We start from the raw sequence: 21,700 nt of genomic DNA, 5'->3' as shown, positions 1-21,700 counted from the left end.
CTGTTTCAATGTTTCACAGTTGCCACATTCATTCAAAGCAGTTTTCTTACCACCTTACTTTGTGCTGAACCACTGAAAAGGTTCCATATTATTTTTATACTTTTGAGTTTATATTAAATTACCTTATATACTCATGTCGAAGCTGAGTTTTTTTAGCACATTTTTATACACTTATTGTGGCAAAATTAGGTGCCCTGCTAATATTCAGGCTGGCTTATACTCTAGTATATATGGTGACATGAACAAGTTTAGGGATGAATGGAGAGGATTCTTGGTTAAGTGCACAACTTCACCGGTGAGAACAGAACTATAGAGACATACTTAAGTCCACAAGCATTCTTCCTACCATCAAGCTGATTCTAACTCACAGCAATACTACAGGACCAGGCAGAACTGGCCCTGGTGGGTTTCCAAGATGCAAACTGGAGTAGTTGGTTTCAAGCTGTCAACCATGTGGCCAGCAGCCTCAGGTATAAACCACTTTGGCACCAAGGAACCTGTTATAAAGCCTTTAAGCATTGACACACAAAGAAAACCATTCTCATTCCCCATGACTTGTTTAACAAATAAACCAGACCCATTGTCTTCTAATCCATTCTGACTATGTAGGGTTTCCAAAGCAGTAAATCTTCATGAAAGCACCCAATTTCACCTTTCTCCCAAGGAGTGACTAGTGGGTTTGAACAAATGGTCTTATTTCTTAGACCAATACTTAATTTACTGAGTCAGCAGGGTTCCTTAAATAGACAAAAGACTGACCATCAATTCCTCTTATCTCAAGGGAAGACATCACTTATCTCAATACTCAAGCCAATAAAAGAAAAAGTTCTTAACGTTTTTCCTCAAATATGTTATGTCGCCATTCCTCATGTCACTGAATTGTGCAGATAATCATCTCTGAACTTAATTACTATTCCAACTTCTTCAATAGTCTCCTTTTTACCAATTTCCCCCAAATTCCACTGATTCATCAACAGAGTGATAGTCCTAAAACAAAAAATTCATCTCATGATCCTGAAGCTTAAAACCTACGATGACCTGAACTCAGGATAAATTGAAAATAGTTTACATCTAAGTGAGTCCTGGTGGGACACTGGGATTAAGCACTCAGCTGAAAGGTTAGAAACTGCAATCCCTGGAAGGCTACACCAAAGAATGATGAGGTTTTATGTTTCTGTAAAAAAATGTTTTTTCTAGTCTCCATTATATGTTCTTTTTATATACTCTCACAAACATTTTAAAACCTGATAATATATCAAGTTATAATTGCTTCTCCAACTCAACAAGGAAAATCACTTATTAGTGGGATGGCTGAAATATGTCTACCTTATTTGAATCTCAGAAAATATTTCCTTCTTTCATGGCAATAAACATTTGGAAAGAAATTTCTAGTATTTACATTTAGTTCTAATTCTTCTAGGATATAGGGCTCAGAAAATACGATGATCCCAAGTAGATAGCTCTGTTGCTACATATTCCAAATAATGGGTTACTGTGGGAATACAGTATGTGCATATATATATAAATGTGCATTTGGTATATAAACATACAGAGAAGTTAAATGTAGTGTTATTAACATTAAATTTTGAAATTTAGTTACCCAAAAAACAAACCATCCAGGAAGTTTCTATGTGACAAATACACATTAAAGCAATTGTTTGTACTGGGAGAAGTCAAAGACGCTTTAAAAAAAAAATCTGAAAGCTCTAATCCTTTCACTGTTAAAAAAAACCCTAAAATTTTAGATACAAATTAATAATTGCCTAAGTCCATCTATAAATAGGTTAAAATGTCTGAGGCAGAACTGTCAGATACTAGATACTTAAAGTGCTTGCTACCAATCTTGACTGCCCTTCTTAGCAGATGGTGGTCTTGGGTGCACCAACTATAGTACTTACCTTGTCTTCGTGTCAGAGGACTGCGAGAATGTATTAGTATGCAAATGGCACAGAGCACAGGCTTAAAACTTTCAGCCATTACTAATTTCCAGGAACTGGGAAAGCTATGAAATACTAAATGTACTCAGAAAGCAAGATTCTCACACTAAGCATAAAATCAACCTGCATATCCAAATATTATGCTATTTTTCAAGCTTTCCAAGATGACAGTGCAAACTATTTAATATTAAGAACATATAACAAATATCTCCTGAACATGAAAAGGGACATTGTTGGTGGTGTCTACCACCAAGACAATTCAATTCCCAGTAACCCCATGTAACAGGAAAAAACTACGTATAAAGTTAAAGGGCTTTTCTAGGCTATAAGTATTACAAAAGCAGATTGCCAGCATTTTTTCCCAAAAAACTGCTGGGTGGGTTTGAACTGGCAACCTTTCGATTAGCAGCTGAGTGCTTAACCACTGCACTACCAGGACTCCTAAAGTGATTATTACTTTAAAAAAGAAAAAATACAAGAAGGCAGGTGTTAAAAAAAAAAGAAATTTAAAAAATGAGTGTATTAATGACTGGATAATCTTTCAGTTTAATATTCCAAATTATATCTAAGCAGGACATAATACTTTCTCCATTTTATAATGGATCGCAACTCTTAGTCCAGTTAGGTACAGGGATCTCTCGATTTCCACTGCAAAAGGCAGCATGCCTAACATCATAATAAAGTTTCAATCAAAAGATCAAAATCTGAATTGGCCATTTAGAATTCCAACCTGCTCAACAATTCTGGATCACTGTTCAGCAAGGTGGATATGTTTCTCGCCATCTTATGGTATGGAATAAGCTTGACCTCACAGATAATCACTGTAACTTTCGTGCCACACAATTCCATGAGGAACATAAATAATGCATGAATGCAAGCCACAGTCTTAATAAAAAGAGGTTTGAAGAGGTCAATGGGAAAGAATGCTAAAAGATTCACAAAGAAAAGCCAAGTTGTATTTTGAAGCATGCACACAATTTAATGGGCTTTTCTACAGTTTTACCTTGTTTGGGGGCTTTTCTAGTTTTACCTCATTTTTCCAGGTCTCCCAAGTTTTCCACCTTTCTATTCAAGACGCAATCTTTTCTATTCACTATTGGCATGTGGTTACTAGTTGGGCTGCTAAATACAAGGTCAGTGATTTGAAACCACCAGCTGCTCTATGGAAGAAAGATGGAGTCTTTCTATTCCTATAGAGTTATACAGTCTCAATTACTTACAGGGCAGTTCGACTCTGTCCTACAGGGTGACTATGAGTCAGCATTAACTCGATGACAGTAAAGTTTTGTTTTTATTAGGTGAAGACACTTGCATTTTCCTTCTCTGGCAAGTTCCAGTTCTCACAGATTTTATTGTGTATGCATAATAAGCATTAAATATATTTTTAAAAGATTGAAACAAAAATCTTTGAAATGTTTTGAAGATAATCAAGATAAGAATTACTATTAGAATTTCCTGGGTGTTCCAAAGAACAGGGGGGAAAAAAAAGTAGGGCTTTCAGTCCTCTGAATTATAAACCAGATCCCCTGTTGAGGGTGATAACTATTTAATTGGCATGGATTTTTCAGTTGGCTGAAGTTGTATGATGTTAAAAATCTGTTATCATTATATACAAAGCAAGCAAAAACAGTTACCCACAGATGGTAAATTAAAGTTCAAGTGGTTATAATGCTCATAGCGGGTCATTTTTTTTCTTTAGCTTAGTTTGAGGTCTTTATAAAGAAGTAGTTAAGAACAAAATTGTTGTCATGGAATTAGTTATGACTGACAGTGACCCTACAGGACAGAGTAGAACTGATCTTTATGGTTTCAAGACTGTCCATCTTTACAGACGCAGACAACATCATCTTTCTCCCTTGGAGAAGCTCCTAGGTTTGAACTGCCAAACTTGAAGTGTGCCATCTTATGTTTAACCCACTGCACACCAGGGTTTTCTATGTATGTACATGGACACTGAAATTTCCAAAACCTGAACACAGACTCTTTTATTGGCAGAATACATATAAAAATTAACTGTCTGAATGCTTTAGGAAGAAAATCCTAATTTATGTGAGTTGTTCTTAGACTAAGGGAGACCTGGGGGCATAGCGGCTTAGCAGTGGGGTGGGAGCTGAAAGGCCAGGCAGTAGTTTAAAACCAGCAGTTGCCCTGCTGGAGAAACACAGGGCATTCTACTCCCATAGTTAACAGTCTCAGCAACTCACAGGGACAATTTTACCTGTTCTATAGGCTCCCTAGGAGTTGGCATTGACTTGATGACAGCGAGTCTGGTTGGGTTTTCGATTGTTTTCTTAAGACTATTTCCCAAAAAAGAAAATGTAAACTATTATGATTCAAACTGAAGTGTTGATTATAAGATCTGTTAGCACCTTCCTATCTGAATTAAACCTTTTTTATCACCTAAAATGAAAAACAAAAGCCTTAATTTTCTTGGTGTTAAAGCATGATATGAATGTTCTTAAAGCATAAGGAAAGTATAATAGTATAATAGCTGCTTTAAGAACCTTCACTTCAGCTTCCACCAATTTCAGTTTCGCATTTCTTTTTGAAATGTCTTTTTAAAGGGTATATATTGAAAAGTATCTTAAGTTTTGATAACTACAGTATAATGGAATACTGAACTAACAGTCAAGACCAAAGTTATTTCTAATTTTCTCCCAATGGGCTTATTTCAATTTTGGAAGCTTTATACATGTAAAACCCTAAAGTTACAACTGCAATATGACCATATTTTTAAACAAATGACATGTACATTATGTTGCTTCAAAAGGAACAATGCCTTAGCAGTTTCCTCTGAGCACTGTGTAAATTCTATGTGTCTGAGAGCATGATTTATGTGGGCATGTTATACACGAAAGTGGGGTACACCACTTTGGGGCAGTTATTTTTAGAAGTCGGTTTATCACATCTCAGTTGATAAAAAGATATAAATCAAAGCATAAAGTGACAGAAAATGCGACAATTCTATTTTAAAGTATTCATTTATAATTAATTATATATGAATAGTTAAAAGTTAAAAATGCCTCACTTTCAGACTTAGGGCCGTAGAATACTGGGACACTGAATACTGGATCTTTGAGGTACACAGCATACTCCATAAACCAAATCCATTGTTGAGGGTGATAACTCATGAATTTTTCAGTTTCTGAAGTTGTATGTTGTTAAAAATCTATAATCAATATACAAAGCAAGCAAAAATAGTTACCCACAGATGTGATGTAGAAATCCCAGTAGGTGGACTGGGCTCTACCTCTAACACACCTGTTCTCTGAAGACTTAAGGTGGAAATTACAAGGAGTGTAAAAAAGCAGAGTGTAGTTACACCAAGAGTATAGATCTGATGGCAGGAATTATTAACATTTACTTACTGCTTTGATGCCCTACTTATTTATTAAAATATTATTCTGGTAGACCTGTGCCTGCCATTGTCAGTATATATATCATCTTTGCTTGACCACCAACTCCCACTGTTTGTGTAGTGTCCAGGCATGTAAGGACTTGATCTGTGCAAGTCAATAACAGATATATGATGATTTGTATTTAGCCTTCATTTGTTTAATCTCTTTCTTAATTGTGTTTTATATACATTACCATGGGCTAAATCATTGACACTATAAACAGAAGGATCTTATGCTCAAAAGAGATGATTGGTAAGATTCTCTACCATAAAATCACAATGACATCTCCTCTCAGGTAAAACAGAGGCAGATAAAAAACAGAATAGATTTTGTAATTGCACTTAATCCTAGCTTCAATCTAAACACAATTCGTTCTCATGATATGGCCATGCTTAATACTCATCCTCATGAAGGAAACACAGACGATAAGGGTACTTTAGCAAAGTGGTGAAGAAATTGGAATGGTACCCAGCTATCAAAAAGACTAGAGACTAGGGTCTTAAATTCTTGTTTTCAAATAAGCAGCCATCTAAGTGAGATCAAATAAGCCCACATGGAACACGTGTTATCCAAAGGAGTGGAAAGATATAATTCCAATCCAAAGTTAGAGCTTAAATTGTGAATGTGGTTTGGAGAAAGCTATGGATAACAGTGGGACCCCAAAATACACTCGCAGGATCTACATCGGGAGTAAAACTCCAGTGATTGCCGGGGCAGGGAGGGAGAGGAAATGAGAAGCTGACACCAAGGTCTCAAGTAGAAGAGAATGTTTTGAAAATGATGATGGCAACAAATGTACAAATGTGCTTGACACAATGGCTGTATGTATGGATTGTGATAAGAGCTGTACGAGCCCCTCAAATAAAATGATTTTTAAAAAAACCCCAGTGATTTCCCTCTGACCATAATTGAGAAATGGGAATCGTCTGCTTATCAGAGTATTGGAGAGATAGTTATAGATTTAAATGATTACTCTGACTTGAATATTTAAAATCTTGACCAAGAAAAAAAGAAACAAACAAAAAACTGTCATTTGGTCTCCCTTTAGAGATACTTTGAGCTTAATGTGGCTTTGAATATTTTCTGTTTTTTGTTTGCTTGGTTTTTCCTGCTTAGGGCTGATCTACGTAGTATTTGGTTATTGTTGGTAGTAGCTTTCTTGACTCTCTGCTGTGTATCTTTTTATGTTTTCCTGTATATGAAACCCAAGTTAGGTGAGTCCACAGAGATAATAACTGGAATAAGGGTTCATGGGGGTAGGCCATGGGTAACAGGGAGCCGTTATCAAGGAATGCAGTAAGGAAGATGTGTGGACACTGATTGTCATGGTGATGGCATAGCACTGCTTGATATGACTGAACTATTTAAAGAAATTTTTGAAAAAGTTATGAATGTTTAACTCCCCAAAAGTTTAATGACCAATAACCTATTATTAACAGGAAGCCTTGCTAATAAGTCACTTAACATATACATTATATGTAATAACATAGAGCATGCGCATAAAGGATCCACTTTCAGTGAGAAAAATTCACATAAAGAAATGCAAGGTTTTGCCTCTGCTGCATAAAATGGCAGTGCCAACTTGGAAAATTTCCCTTTTCTTTGTTTACAATGATTCTTACACTGGATTCATTTGTCATGTAATGATGGGCAATTGCTACTATAGACTCATTAATATGACTTTTCTCTGCTGCTTAGGAAGCACGTCTCACATGGGTCTCATGTTATTATTCAAGGTTTAGTGTACTGCGCTGAACATAATGAAAAGCATGCAATAACTGACAGACATCACTTTATTAAAGCCATTTATTGGGGAGACAAAATTTTCACATAGAGGTGAGTCACATCACCTGACTTAAAATAAATGGCTCTTAAATTCAAATCTGTTTCATTCAAGGGTCAACAGTAGTTTAAACAACTGGATAATAATACATAAGGAGAGTTAAATGTTATTTGACAGTTGGTAGTTCTTTATAAATTATTTTTAAAACTCAACCGTCCTGTCCCTAAACACCAAATTAATCAAGGTTAGTGATCAATTTTCGTCTCACTCATAAAATTATCTGGCTCTTTGCCTACCTCTCCTACTTCTAACTTACTGCAATCAAGTCAATGCTAACTCATGGGTTCCTGAGACTGTAATTGTTTAATGGAGTAGAAAACCAAGTCTTCCTCCTCAGGAGCTGTTAGTGGTTCTTAACTGTCCACTTGGATTACAGCCCAACGTGTGACCACTATCCCACCAGGACTCTATACTACCTCTCCTAGCCATGTTAACGACATTAACAACCCAGCCAAAACAAAAAAACACCTCACTGGTGGACCCATCATGACCTTCTAATACAAAGTTAGAAGGCCACTTGCAATTTCCAAGGATTTAAATATTTACAAAGTAGAGAGCTTAATTTTCCTCCCAAGAACAGCCAGAGAATTTGAACCACTGACCTGGAGGTTAGCAGCTCAATGTACAATCTACAAACTTGCTGTTTCACAGAATTTCTGTATCACCATCACAATCATTCCTCTATTTGAGCTCATTGTTGCAACTTGGGAATCCATCTCTTGGAATGTCTTATTTTTGCCTACCCTCTACAAGCATATAGATTAAAATAAATAAAATAAAACTTATTACCAATGAGTAGATTCTGACTCAGCAACACTGTGGAACAGAGTAGACCTGCTCCTGTGGGCTTCTGAGGCTGTTAATCCTTACGGGAACAGAAAGCCTTTTACCTGTAGAGCAACTGGTAGGTTCATGCAGTTAGCAGTCCTATAGTTAACCCAGTACCCCATCAAGGCCCCCAGCATATTGATTAGTTCCTCCAAAATGCTGTGTCCCTTCTCACTCAGTTTGTACATGCCACTCTGCTATTCTTTCACTTTCACCCCACTACTTCACCTAATCAAAAACAAAACAAAACAAAAAAGCCATTACCATCTGGTAGTTCTGACTCACAGAAGCTCTATGAGACCAAGTGATAGGACAAATTGCAACTGCTCCATAGGGTGTCTGAGGCTGTAAATATTTATGTGAACAGGCTGCTTTGCTGTCGTTAGGTGCTGTCAAGTTGGTTCCGGCTTACAGCAGTCCCATATAAAACAGATTAAAAAACACAAAAAACTGCCTGGTCCTGTACCATCCTCATGATTATTTGGTTAGAGTCCATTTTATAGTCAACTCAAATTCAGTCCTGTAAATTTCAACTCAACCATCACTTCCTTAAAAATGTTTCCTGATTCTTCACTGTCTACATCAATTCCACTTGTTATATTTTATCATATTTTTTATATTTGATTACTTGCTTATCTACCTTACTGGACAGCAAGCTCCAACGAAATAAGGATACTTATCTTTTTGTTCAACATTATAGCCCTGTATTATTTGTTAGTGCCAATACTACTGTTTGTTTATAGCAATGAACAGATTCTGCCCTTAAAGCAGACATTTACGTGAAGACAAATACACAAAGTAAATTATATTTGTTATGAAGAAAATTAAATCAGGGGCAAGAGATAAGGAATGCCTAGCACAGGATATGCTATAATCAATGTCTTGGCTATAAGGATAATATGTAGTGTGGCACTAAGAGATATCAAGAAATTTCAGGTTTAGAAGTTGCAGGTGTTCAAATGCAGTTTACATTACTTTAAACTTCCTTAATTCCTCCTAGACTACTACCTTTATAAAAATTGCTTTGGTATCACTTTCATTTTTGTATCCCTAGTGTCTAATTGGAAGAATCCTGGTGGCATCGTGGTTACATTTGGCCTGATAACTGCAAGGTCAGCAGTTTGGAACCACTAGCCTTGGGATTCAGAATGGGCTTTCAATTCCAGTAAAGAGTTAGTCTCAGAAATTCCCAGGGGCAGTTCTACCTTGTCCTAGTTGGAAACAACTCAAGGGCAGTGAGTTTTGTGGTTTAACTAACTGGTTAAAAAACATGTGCTAAAGAAAGAATTCCTTTCAGTGATCCTCAGTGTTTATCACTGGCACTAGTGTTAAAGGCGTTGTAGCAAAGATGCTTAAAAATAAAAAATGTAAACATCTGCTTAAGTTTTAAAATGCTCCCAATAGTCTGATTGCGTTTCTTGATTAATACAATTGCTTTTAATTTAAAAGACAATGAAGCAAGTCAGGGATTTTTGATATGCACAGTTATGGGTACACAGCCTAAGGAAATGAGAGGTCCTGATGCCAACTAACAAGTAGTGTACTGGGTGGAATGGGTTAGTCACAAAAGGATAAATATTATATGATTCCATTTGTATGAACTATCTAGAGCAGGTAGATTGTACAGAAACTAAAGTTTATTAGTGGTTGCCAGGAGTTGAAGGGTGAGTAGAAGAGCAACTCATTGTTGAAGGGACAGAGCTTCTGGGAAGCACAGTGGAAAAATGAGGCTGGTAATAGTGATGGCTGAATAATATGACAAACATACTATCACTGAAGGGTGCATATGAAAATGATGAAATTATGTTTTGTTACATACATTATAATATTCAATGTATTTTTACATACTTATTTTAAATAAATATAATTAATATATTTACTATAATAAAAGCAGGATGGACTTTTTTTTTTAACTGAGAAATGTAAATCATATGAATGATTCTACCTAAAACATTTTCTACAGCAGAGGTAGCAAAACTTTGGAAATATAAACTTGTAAGTATAATTTTTTTAAATAAATCATTTTACTGGTGCTCTTATAGCTCCCAAACTATCCATACATCAATTGTATTGTATCAAGCACATTTGTACATATGTTGCCATCATTTTCTATACGTTTTCTACATGAGCCCTTGGTATCAGGTTATTTTTCCCTCCTTCCCCTGCCCGGTGAACCCCTGATAACTTAGAAATTATTGTTTTCCTATCTTAGACTGTCCACTCTCTCCCCTTCACCCACATTTGTTGTTCATCCCCTGGGGGGAGGGGGTTATTTTATGTCAAACCTTGCAATCAGTTCCCTTATCCCTCTACCTTGCTGTTCATGAGGGTTGTTTATCTGTCCTGGACTCCGTGTGTTGACAGCTCTTATCAGTACCAGTGTGTATGCACCAGTCTAGCGGAGTGTGTTAGATAGAACTGGGGTCAATGATAGTAGAACGGTGGTGGTGGCCATATTTAAGAACTACAGTAATGTTGTGTGCATCAGCGCTATACTGTACTCTTGTTGACTCATCCCTTCCTCGTGACCCTTCTGTGAGGGGATGTCCAATTGTCTACAGATTGGCTTTGGGTCTCTACTCTGAACCCCCTTGTTTGCATCCGTATGATTGTTTTGGGTCTTCTGATGCCTGATGCCTCATCCTGTGGACACCTGGTGATCACAAGTTGGTGTGCTTCTTCCATGTGGGCTTTGTTGCTTCCCTGCTAGATGGCTGCTTGTTTAACTTTTAGCCTATAAGAGCCCAGACACTACATCTTTTTTCCCCTGTGTGTGTGATATATTATTGTTGTGACACGATATCTTATAATAGCTAGCCACCATCAGCTTTCTTCACATTTGCTTATGCACCCATTGTCTTCAGTGACCCTACTGTGAAGGTGAGTGTCATAGAATGCCAGGTTATTAGAACAGTGTTCTTGAGTTGAGAAGAGTACTTGAGTAGAGGCTCAATGTCTATCTGCTTCCTTAATACCTAACATATAAATATATGTACATAGGTCTATATTCCTATTATATATTAATATATTTACATATATACATGACTATGCTTATACCTCTATAAATGTCTTTTGCCTCCTAATTCTTTGCTATTTCATAAGTGCAATTTTTATTATGCACAAGAAAAGCCTGTATAAAAATTACCTAATAGATCTTTTGAGAATTAAGATTTTAATGTATGATCTATCAGCATTTTCTTTAAAACTCAGGAACGCGATTTCTTTAGACAAGTTTTTATCTCTGTAGTTGAATATATTTTATGAAACATCTATAATGTACCAAGTCGTGGACCAAATACAAACCCAGGATCTCTGCAGCAAAGATCAGTGTGCTAAGTTGGACAAAAAGTGTGCTTAAGAACTATGAAAACAGAAGTACATTTAGTACAACCTTAGAAATTATGGAAAAACTCCCGAAAGACTCCCGAAATGTATCTTTCGGAATGGGCTAAAACTCAGTGGAGTTCCTGGGTTGTGTCAATGATTAGGCATACACTGAAATTAGGGGAAAGTTTGAATCCACTCAGATAGTTAAGAAAAATCTGTGGTTGACTTCCAGAAACCAGCCACTGAGCTTAGCGAGTACTATTTTACTCAGACACAGATGTCAGAATCTACTAATGATTAATGGTTTATGATGCTAATTTTTTTAAAGCACCATTTCATACACAGGAACAACCAAAAGTAATCAAGTAAATAAACCAGGGGATGTGAGAATAAAAAATACAGAAATATACCAAGGCATGTTGTGTGTAGGCACCTGGGCTTTTCACGTTTATGCAAGGGAGAGTCACTGATGAATTTTTTTCAAGTGTCCAGAAATCAAGAAATGGTTTCAAACAATCTCTTTGACTGTAGTGGCTAAAATAATGTATGCAAATAGGTCACTTTTAATGTTTATTATATAAATAAATATACTAATATATCAGTTTTCAAGCCATGTTTCATGCAAAGTATTTTCTGTGAAGACTGGGTCTCATCTCAGTAATTATGAAACTTCCCCTGAAAAATTAAATAAGATAGTTACAGAATTGAGTTAAAATATTAGATATTTCAGAATGACAAACCACTTGATGTCCTAGGGGCAGTAACACTGACATTGAAGAGCAATACTAAGTAAGAAGACATAAAACTGGTTGTAGCCCTAGTGTTTCACTTTTAATCCTTTAAGATTAAAACAGGAGCCATGACATTTCACTATAAGTAAGGTAAAAGGGTAGTTTATAGAAGCACTGAGGGTGGAAACTAAGAAAGACATTTTCATCAGTAAAAATAAAGTATTAGAATGTTAAGAAAACCCTTTCCGCTGTACAACCCAACAGCCTTTGAACTATCTTTTTAAAATAAGAGAACATGATGGTTTCCTACATTACAGTTTCCTATCATTTATATCAAACGGGTTTTCTGACTACAAAAGAAAAAGAGAATCTCAAAAGCTATCAACATGCATAAAAATTAGTTCAAGAAGGAAGAAAATGTTTTCAAACTGATTGTAGTACCAATTGTACAACACTGCTTGATGTGTTTGAACTATGGCATGGTATGATGTCTGGATTAGTTCCTAATAAAATTATTTAAGGGGAAAAAAGAGCAAAACTTTTCAACTAAACTAAAATCAAGCCTGGTGAGTTTAACCTCTGCAGAAGGTGATGCTTCAATTATATACTCTGTACTCTAAAGTTAGCCCTTAAGAGAAAAAGGAGCTCTTTGGGATAAACTAATGGTTTTATCGAGATAAAATAAATTTCATTAAGAAGCATAAGCAAGCATGCCACTGAAGCAATGTAAAATTTTAACATATTTCCTTAAATGGAATTTCAATATTCATGTCTTCCCTCCCCATTTATAAAAGGGTTGTTTCGTGTTTCATTGAAGGATTTACAAGCACATGTTATTTTCTTGCATTTAGAAATCTGAAGGGACTCCTTAAATCTGAGAAAGCTACCGAAGCACAAGTATGCTGCATTATGAAAGCATAAAATGTGTATCTTTAGTATTAAGCCAAATAACAAATGGAATTTTACAGCCTCAAGAGGTCATCAGAAGGATGGTACATGGTACCTGGATCACAACCCTATCTGTTTTACTGTTGCAATGCAAAGTATGAACTCTGGCAGAAGACTTTGAAATGATTCTTTAAAAAGTGTGTCAGTCACCTCCTGTTTGGTAACACTGATCATTACAAAAACTTGTAAATATTGTTACAAAGGTACATAATAGATGAAGGTCCTTGTTTATTCTAACTACTGTAAACAACTGAATACTCCAAATTGCAATTGCATGCTTTAGAACGGTTTCAGAATGTGAGTATTTTGCTTTCTAAAAACAAGCGACTATCCTCGGGTGGTGCTCACAGTATGCACTCACTGAGCCCACCCAGAGGCACCTAGGAAGGAAGGAAGGAAGGCCTGATGATTGACTTCCAAAATATCAGTCCTTGAGAACTCTGTAGAGCATAGTTCTACTCTGACACGCACAGGGTGGCCATGAATCAGACTTAATTCAAGAGCCAAAACAAAAACAAAATAATGAAAATACTTGAGATTAAATATACAACAGTTAAGATACTGCTACAAAAATAATAGAAACCCCCCAGAATAACTACCACCCCAGTGCCATCAAGTCAATTCTGGTTTACAGGGACCCTACAGGACAGAGTAGAACTTTCTCTCCTTTGGGTTTTCAAGGAAGTAATTCTTTACAGGGGCAAAAGTCTCATCTTTTCCCCAAAGAGCAGCTGGTAGGTCAGATTTGCTGACCATGCGGTTAGCAGCCCACTATACCACCAGGCTCCTTTCAAAACCTTCAGTAAACAAATATATCAAAATGCCAAGCTAGTGTTTCTCAATACATCCACAATCAATCACTATACTCGTTTCCTTAAGGTGGTGATTTCATTCTTCCAACCCTCACCTTAAAAACTCTGTGCTCTAGTTTGCAGCAGGATCGGCATCCTCCAGACTCAATTTTTTAAACTGCACTTTCAGTTTGGCGAGCAAGAAGTTGGAAAGTGTAAGATCAGGACTTTAGGGTAGATGGGGTAAAGCTTCCCAAGGGAAATCTTATAGGACAGTCGTTGCCATCAATGGAAGAGCAGATACATTGTCGTAATGGAAGCCGATTCTTCAGTGTGTCTTTTCAGGCCTTTCTCTCACTGATGCAGTTTCAATTCTTCTAAAAGATCTTCAAAATAAGACCTTGAAAGCAGGTGCTCCTCTGAGGAAAGCTATTAAGATTATCACCATTGGGGTACCAAAACAAAGTTGCCTTGACTTTCTGAGTTAAAACACTCTGCTTTGCATTTAATTGGCCCAGCAGAACCCCACAGAAGTCACTGTTTTGACTGAACCTTGTGCACTGGATAGAATCGGTCCATCAAAGACTCATGCCAGTTACATTTCATTCTTTAAAACTGTCTTCATTGAAGACGAAAGGAAAGATTTGGCTCTTTAAGCTAAATGAACTTTGCATAATACTTCTGGTACCCCCTGAATCAAAAGCTTGCTTGTGTGAATCAAACATAACAAACCACGTGAAATCCTAACTTCAATAGCTAGTTAACTCCATGATCTTCCAGTTTCCGGTTGACAGCCAAAGATTCAATGAGATTAATGGTTTCTCATCCCGTGGCTTCTTTGAGTTCTTCCCACCCCAAAACACACACTACCATGAAGTTGATTTCCACTCACAGCAATCTTATAGGGCAAAACAGAACTGCTCATTTGGGTTGCCAAGGCTGTAAATCTTGACAGCAGTTGTTCTCAACCTTCCTAGTGCTGTGACCCTTTAATACAGTTCCTCATGTGGTGGTGACTCCAACCATAAAATTATTTTCGTTGATATTTCATAACTATGATTTTGTTATGAATCATAATGTAAACATCTGAGATGCAGGATATATTTTCATTGTTACAAATTGAATATAAAGCACAGTAATTAATCACAAAATATGTAATTATATATTGTGAAAAATTTGTGTTTTCCAATGGTTATAGGTGACCCTGTGAAATGGTTGTTCAACCCCCAAAGGGGTCACGACCCACAGTTTGAGAACCACCTCTTTACAGGAACAGAAAGCCTCATCTTTCTCCCCATGCAGACTGATGGGAGTCAAACTGCTGGCCTTTCTGTGAGCAGAACATGTAACCCTCTCTGCCACTGAGACGTCATGAGGTGTTCCCAACCTTTCTTAAAACTTGTTATTTTTTGTGTGGCAGTATTCCTATTAACGTGTTATACTCAATAATCTGAGATGTTGTTAAAAATTTCATTATCATTTCAGTGGTACAAAAAATGTACCATGGCACAAAAAGTATATATAGAGATATGAATGCACATTAATGAGACCAAGACAAATGTATTACTGATAGAACTTGCTCGCAGCTGTCCACTGACTGCAGCGCCATGTTTAAATGGGTTGTTTGGAAAAAACTCATGCATGTGGGAACTGGAACAGTAGCAGCGACCCTTTGAATCTACCCTCACAATTGCTAGAAAGTGTGCTTCCCCATAGAAATCACAAGGTTTGACAAATTCTCCACCTCTCTCCCTCTTTTTTAAAGGCAATTCGCAGAAACAGTAAACAAATTGAAGCTACTTCTCAATTTGCTACTACTGAATTTCAACTACTTTCCTTGAGAATTTCTTATTTTGTTCAAATGAAAAATTAATAACATATCTTATTTTGATTGTAAGGTTTTCCCCATTTTTTAATAAATAAATTTTATTGGGGATTCTTACAGCTCTTATAACAATCCATACATCCATTGTATTAAGTATATTTGTACTTATATTGCTATCAACCTATTCAAAACATTTTCTTTAGACTTTAGCCCTTGGTATCAGCTCCTCTTTACTTTCCCCTCCCTCCCCACCCTTATGAACCCTTGATAAATTATTATTATTTTCATATCTTACACCGGCTGCTGTCTCACCGTGTTTCTGTTGTTTGTCACGGGAGGGGGGGGAGAGGGAAGGGGGGAGGAGGGGATTATGCATTCATTCCCCCATTGCTCCCCCATGTAAGGCTTTCTTTTTGAGTAAAAACAAAAATTAACCATAAGAAGTCTGACTCAAATTGCAAAACTCTGCCAGCTGCTGCTCTACAGCACTATTAATTTGTCTCCTGATAAACAAGGATAGTCAAAACCTTTAGCTTCTGGAAAAAAATACAAAAAAAAACCCATAATTACCTACTGATTTAATTTAAAACTCTCAAAGCCTCTATTTTAATGCTGAAAAATATTTTTAGTGCATTTTGTTATTCTTGTTGAGTAGAACATACACGTTGCAGAACATACACAAATTTCTACACGTACCATTCACGCCATTGATTGCATTCCTTGAGTTGTGCCAGCATTCCCACCCTCCTCCTCGCGTTGTTCCTCACGGGCCACTAACGTCCCTGTCTAATCTTTCTCACTATTGTAGTTGATTTGCTCCCCCCAAAATAGTTTTTAAACAAGCACAATGCTCAAGGCAGAACTTTAAAAATATTAATTCAAAGCAATAATTTTCAAGATTCCTCCATTCTACATGGCTCTAGAAAGTTTCGGATCCAGGAAAATGTTAAAATTCTGTTCTGTATTTTCCCTCTTTTGATCAGGATTCTTCTAGAATCTTTGATCTAAATGTTTAGTAATGATAGGCAGACACCGTCCAGTTCTTCTGGTCCTAGAGCAAAGGAGGGAGTTCAGGGAGGCTATTAAACACACATTCCATTTTTGCCTCCTATTCTTAGCTGCTCCAGGTTAACAGCTACCGACTATTGTGCCCTTGATGGCCACTTGTAAGCTTTTCAGGCCCCAGGTACTGAGCAAAGAACTAGGTGGTAAAGCAGAAACACTACACATATTATTAAGCCAATTAACTAGGCCCTCCTAATTTAAATCTCAAAAAATTTTAGGGCTACAGGCGGCTAGCAGTGGTCAGCCTATCATTAGTTGATCTCAGTAAATGGGGGAAGGTAGGGTTCAATCAATCACATTAATATTAACCAATGGTTGATTTTACAGTCTCCCTCTTTGTAAGCATCAATGTAATCAATGGGCTTACTCTAGCCATTTGCTGTTTTAGAGGGTGGGTATGGATCAGAATGATCGCCCTTTACATATGATGAGTAACTGCTCTGATTAAGCTTGTTTCAATTTCTCTGAGTTTTGATCAATTTCAAACAAATGTTACAAAATTTTTGTGCCCATATTATCAGATTCTCTCTCCCTCCCTGGCCCTCCCTTCTACTCAAATATATAGTGTAACCCCTTCCTCCTGAAATACATTTTTTCAGGAGATACAATATACCTCCAATTTTGTTCTCTGTCCAGATATATGGGATTAAGAAATTCTACTAAATTAAAATCAACAGCCACAAGTAAAACATCTTTGAAAATAATAAGGTAAGTAGCACCGTCCTAATGCTGGGTTTTGGCTTGTAGCCAGCCCTCACATGGCCCTGGCTTCTCTTCTCCCTACATGTGGGTGGCGTTTCCGTGCCTTCAGTAAAAACAGTCAATAGTACTGTGCTTCTATTACAAGAGCCCTATGGAACCAGGTTACAGGGTTGGGTTGCTAACAGAAAGGTCAGTAGTTCAGACCTACCAGCCACTCTGGGGGGAGAAAAATCATGCTATCTGCTCCTGTCATTACCTACAGTCTCCGAAACTAAGTGGAGCAGTTGGACTCTCCTAAGTGAGAATGGACACCACGACGACAGTGAGTCTGGTTTGGTGTGTGGCTGATACTCTGATCCACTTTTAACAGATGAGGAAACCAAAGCACCAAGAAAGTAAATTATTTCTAACAAAGTAAGTGAGGCCATTCTTCCATGTAAAAATGTCAACTCACATTAACTTTTCAAAATACAGAACTATATTTCTTTCTAACCAAACCTAAGTTTCAAAGTGGAGCATACAAATCAAAAGCATGGCTAAATAAAAAATTTTTAATACTATGCCTTTCAGAAACGATTTCACTAACCCAAGCAAGCCCACTCAATCTAATTATTATATAGCTCGATTACAAAACTATTGTACCTTTCAATATATTGAATACAGAGAAAAGCTGAAAAGCCACAACCACTTCAGTAAATTACCCAGAATGTAAAAGGAGTCATGCAGGTTGGGGAAGCATGGAGAAAACATTTCACACATTATCTGACCCCAGGAAAAAAGTGAGCACCTGTACTGTTGTCCCTATTTTCCTTTGCAAACTACTAACATCTATTTTGGATGTATGTTAGATATGTAACACAGCTTCAAAGATCAGTACAGTATCCTCAGTTCAGCCAAAGTGACCTAGAAGTATTAAAAGAAAAAATACTTTCTATTGGGGAGTAACTTGCAAGATTATTTAAAATTGGGGTCCTGGTGGCACAGTGGTCAATCCTTCAGCTGCCAAGGGGAAGGTGACTGGTGTGAACCCACCAGTGCATCGCTTGGTGGGAGAACACACCGCTTGGTGGCAGTCTGCCTGGATAAGGATTAAAGCTTGGGAAACCCTATGGGGCAGTTCTATCCAACCCTATAGGGTCACTATGATGTGCAATGGCTGGACTGCAGTGGATGGGTAATTGGTTTTTAAACATTCACCTTCAAGTTGCTACTATCTCGATGAGAAAAAACACTTAATATTTATACTTAAAAACCAGTCGAGCTTGGGTTTTTTTTTAAACTTATCCAAAACTTCAAACTTTATGACTAAGGCAAGTTACCAGGCAGCAAATGAGAGTGGCAGATGGATGCGACTTTTAAGAGTTATCCTACAGGTAATGTTTTCCAAGTTTCATCACACTCACAATCTAGGACACTTTTCCATAAAAATGAGGCGGCACGTAAGGCTAATTCATAACAGGATGCAATACGAAATAACATGACGTCGGAATAACTGATTTTAATAACAAGTTCTAATTTTACACAATGGAGAACCGCACCGGTAAGAGTTTCCCTGATCTGATACTGTGTATTCCCGCCTTGTTGCAAACACAGGAATCCTTCCATTCGGTTTTCTTTATTCCTTTCGCAATGTGCGACTGCACAAGCATACCAAGAGACAAATTGGAGTATTACAAACATCAGAGCAACAGGATCCGAACTTCCTGGTTCTAATAAAACTGGACACCCTTTATGACCCCATCGGCCTCCCTTCGGGGGTGCCACCAACCGGGTGACCCGGCCAGCCGTCCTAAAGGCAAAGCGGCACGGAACCCCACTAGACAGGAATGTATAATCACTTCGGAGTAATCCAGAGCATGCTGAAATGAAGGAGAGCGGGGGTTACAGCCGGGGTGGGGGCGGGCGGCGCGCACAAGTTGGCACTGGGAGGGAAGGGGCCGAGGGGGCAGGGGGCGAGGCCGGAGCCGCCGCAGTGCAGGTCCGGGAGAAGCTGACAGCATGGAGTGCAGCAGCAGCAGCAGCAGCCGCCGCCGCCCCACTCCGGAGCCAGGCTCGGAAGAAGGAAGCCAGGGAAGACCCAGATTCTCGTTCCTGGTATTCAGCAATTGCCCAGGCTCTTCGGGATCCTCCTGGAGCAACCCACCGTGCCAAGGGCAGTCCGGAAAGGGGTCGGGAAGCAGGAGGCGGAGCCCGCCAGGCCCAGCAGATGCGCCCCCTCGCTGGGTGCCCATTCCCACAGCCTGGCCCTGGGGGGGGGGGGGCGTCGCAGCAAGATTGGGCGACTTCATTGAATCGGGAAGAGCCTGGGCCAGAGAAACAACCCCCTCTCCCCCATGAAGCTGCTCCCTTCTCCCTGGCCCTACCACCCTGGGCCTCCGCCTCCTAGACTCGGGCCCGGAGCGGGGCGCCGGGTAACCGGGGGAAATGCTAGGCAAAACCCGGGGGCCGACCCAACCAGGGCCTGGAGAGTTGCCTCCGGCGGGAAGATGGCGGCTCCGGTGACAGGCGAGAGACGGGCGGCGGGTCCGAGCCCGGCGGGGGGGAGGGGAAAGGGAGGAGTCCCCGCCCAACTCTCGTTTCCTCCCCTCCCCCCACCCGAGGCTCGGCTCTAGGGGCGGCGGCGGGAGAGGGGGTGTCGGGGAAGTGCGAGGTGTGAAGAGTAAGTGTACCGGAGAGTTGCCCCAGCCCTTCCCTCCGCCGCCGTTCCCGCCGCAGCCTCGACACTCACCTGTCAGCACCGTCCCAACCACAGCCGCCGCCGCCGCCAAAGCCTCACCCGGCCCCGGGCTCCTGCGCCGCAGCCCTGGCTGCCCCCGGCGGCCGCGCCACACACGGGGACTGGGGCGAGAGGAGAGGGAGGGAAGGGAAAGGGAAGGAAGAGGCGCAGCGGGCGGGCGGGCGCCGGGAAAGAGGGGGAGGGCAGGGTGGGGAGCGGCGCGGGCTGGCGGCGGCGGCGACGAACGAGGACTCTTCCCCTTTCGGGCCCGAAAATGTCTCAACCTCGAGACTCCAAATCCCCAACGCTCCTTCCCGTTCGCATGAGAACACACAGCCTCCCACTTCCGGGACTCTGGCGGAAATCCCGCCCTCCCGTTCCCCTCCACCCGGTCCCCGTCGCCCCCTCGCTCACCGAGGCCGGGACTCTGGCGGTCTCGGAGGCCGGGAGAGCATCACGTCATCCCCACGCGGCGCCGCCATTGGGCGAGCGCTCCCCGCCCCGGCCCGCCCCTATCCGCCCTGTCCCCGCCCCCGGTTCCTCGGCGGCGCGCGTCCCCTGGCGCCCGGCGCTTCCGATTGGCGCCGGCTGCACGTAGCCGCCGCGGCCTCGGCCCTCTGGCAAACTGGGGAGACGGCGCCCGTAGGACCTGGGCGACGTCCGTTTCCACGGTCCCTCCTCGCACCCCTGGGACTGGTCTGCCCTCCCTGCCCCAGCCTCCGGGCGCTGCGTTCGCCTGGGTTGGAGCGGCGGTGGGTGGAGCGCAGGGACTCCTGCCACCGCCGGCCAACCCTCGAGGCCAGAAGCCCCAACTTCCTGGCCGACCCCTTCACGGGCGGCTCCCGGACGTCGGCAGGTGGTGGCGGATATGGAAGTGGGCGCCCGGGGCGCCTGGTGAACCCTGCAGCCACAGCAAGTTCCCCGGCTCCGTGCCGCAGGTTCACCCACTGCGGGCTCGCTGGGCATCCAGACTCCAGGGACCAGAATCGGTGTTGTCAAAGGCAGAGGGCGTCTGATTTATAATGCGAGATGCAAATATTTATGTTCCCACTCAACTTACTTTCAGCTCCCCCTCCCCCCTTGAAACTACCACCCTCCTCTGGTCAGCCCCTAAAATGTAATCCCAACTTCCAATGGTTGCTTTTCACTGAAGTAATTAAATTGTCCAACCGTCAGTTAGCAGTCGGTCCTGACTTTTAAATGATCCCATTTGTGTCTCCTCCCCTATGCAATTTGAGCTATATACTATCTGTAGCTTGATGCCCTTTGATCTTAGACATACACCTCAGAAACAATCCTAGAAATACACCTCAAAGACAATTGGGTCTTTAATCATATTAATGAAAGCCTGCCTTGTTTGGTACAATGTACCCAGCACAATAGTAGGCGCTCAGTAAATGTTAGCTCTCTTCTCTAGGCGTCATTTACTCACGCAAGTCTGTACCAAGAGTACCTTCTTCTCCCAGTACAGTTATCTCCTTTATCCAGCCGTGCTTCATAGCGCCCCACATGTCATCCACCCATTTCTGCCTCCCCTGTGGAAGCAGCTGGGTATTAACTGGTCATTGATGCACAGTAACCATCTACAG

At 40.3% G+C, this 21,700-nt stretch overlaps 1 protein-coding gene across 4 annotated transcripts in view; it reads right to left on the bottom strand.

Moving 5' to 3' along the window:
- LARP4B (La ribonucleoprotein 4B) overlaps window positions 1-20,461 on the bottom strand; it is a 93,529-nt gene extending 73,068 nt beyond the window's left edge. For 2 of the 4 annotated variants that reach the window (XM_075550140.1, XM_075550141.1), the window contains exon 1: window positions 20,124-20,460. The gene's annotated coding sequence lies outside the window, so the exon portion shown is untranslated. Of the gene's footprint in view, window positions 1-20,123 lie in introns of all 4 variants that reach the window. The other 2 variants (XM_075550139.1, XM_075550142.1) reach the window with 2 other exon arrangements.
- Between the last annotated feature and the right edge of the window lie 1,239 nt (window positions 20,462-21,700).

Source organism: Tenrec ecaudatus, chromosome 5 (assembly GCF_050624435.1).
Source record: "Tenrec ecaudatus isolate mTenEca1 chromosome 5, mTenEca1.hap1, whole genome shotgun sequence".
Classification (NCBI taxonomy): domain Eukaryota; kingdom Metazoa; phylum Chordata; class Mammalia; order Afrosoricida; family Tenrecidae; genus Tenrec; species Tenrec ecaudatus.
This window is presented reverse-complemented; position numbering and strand designations above follow the sequence as displayed.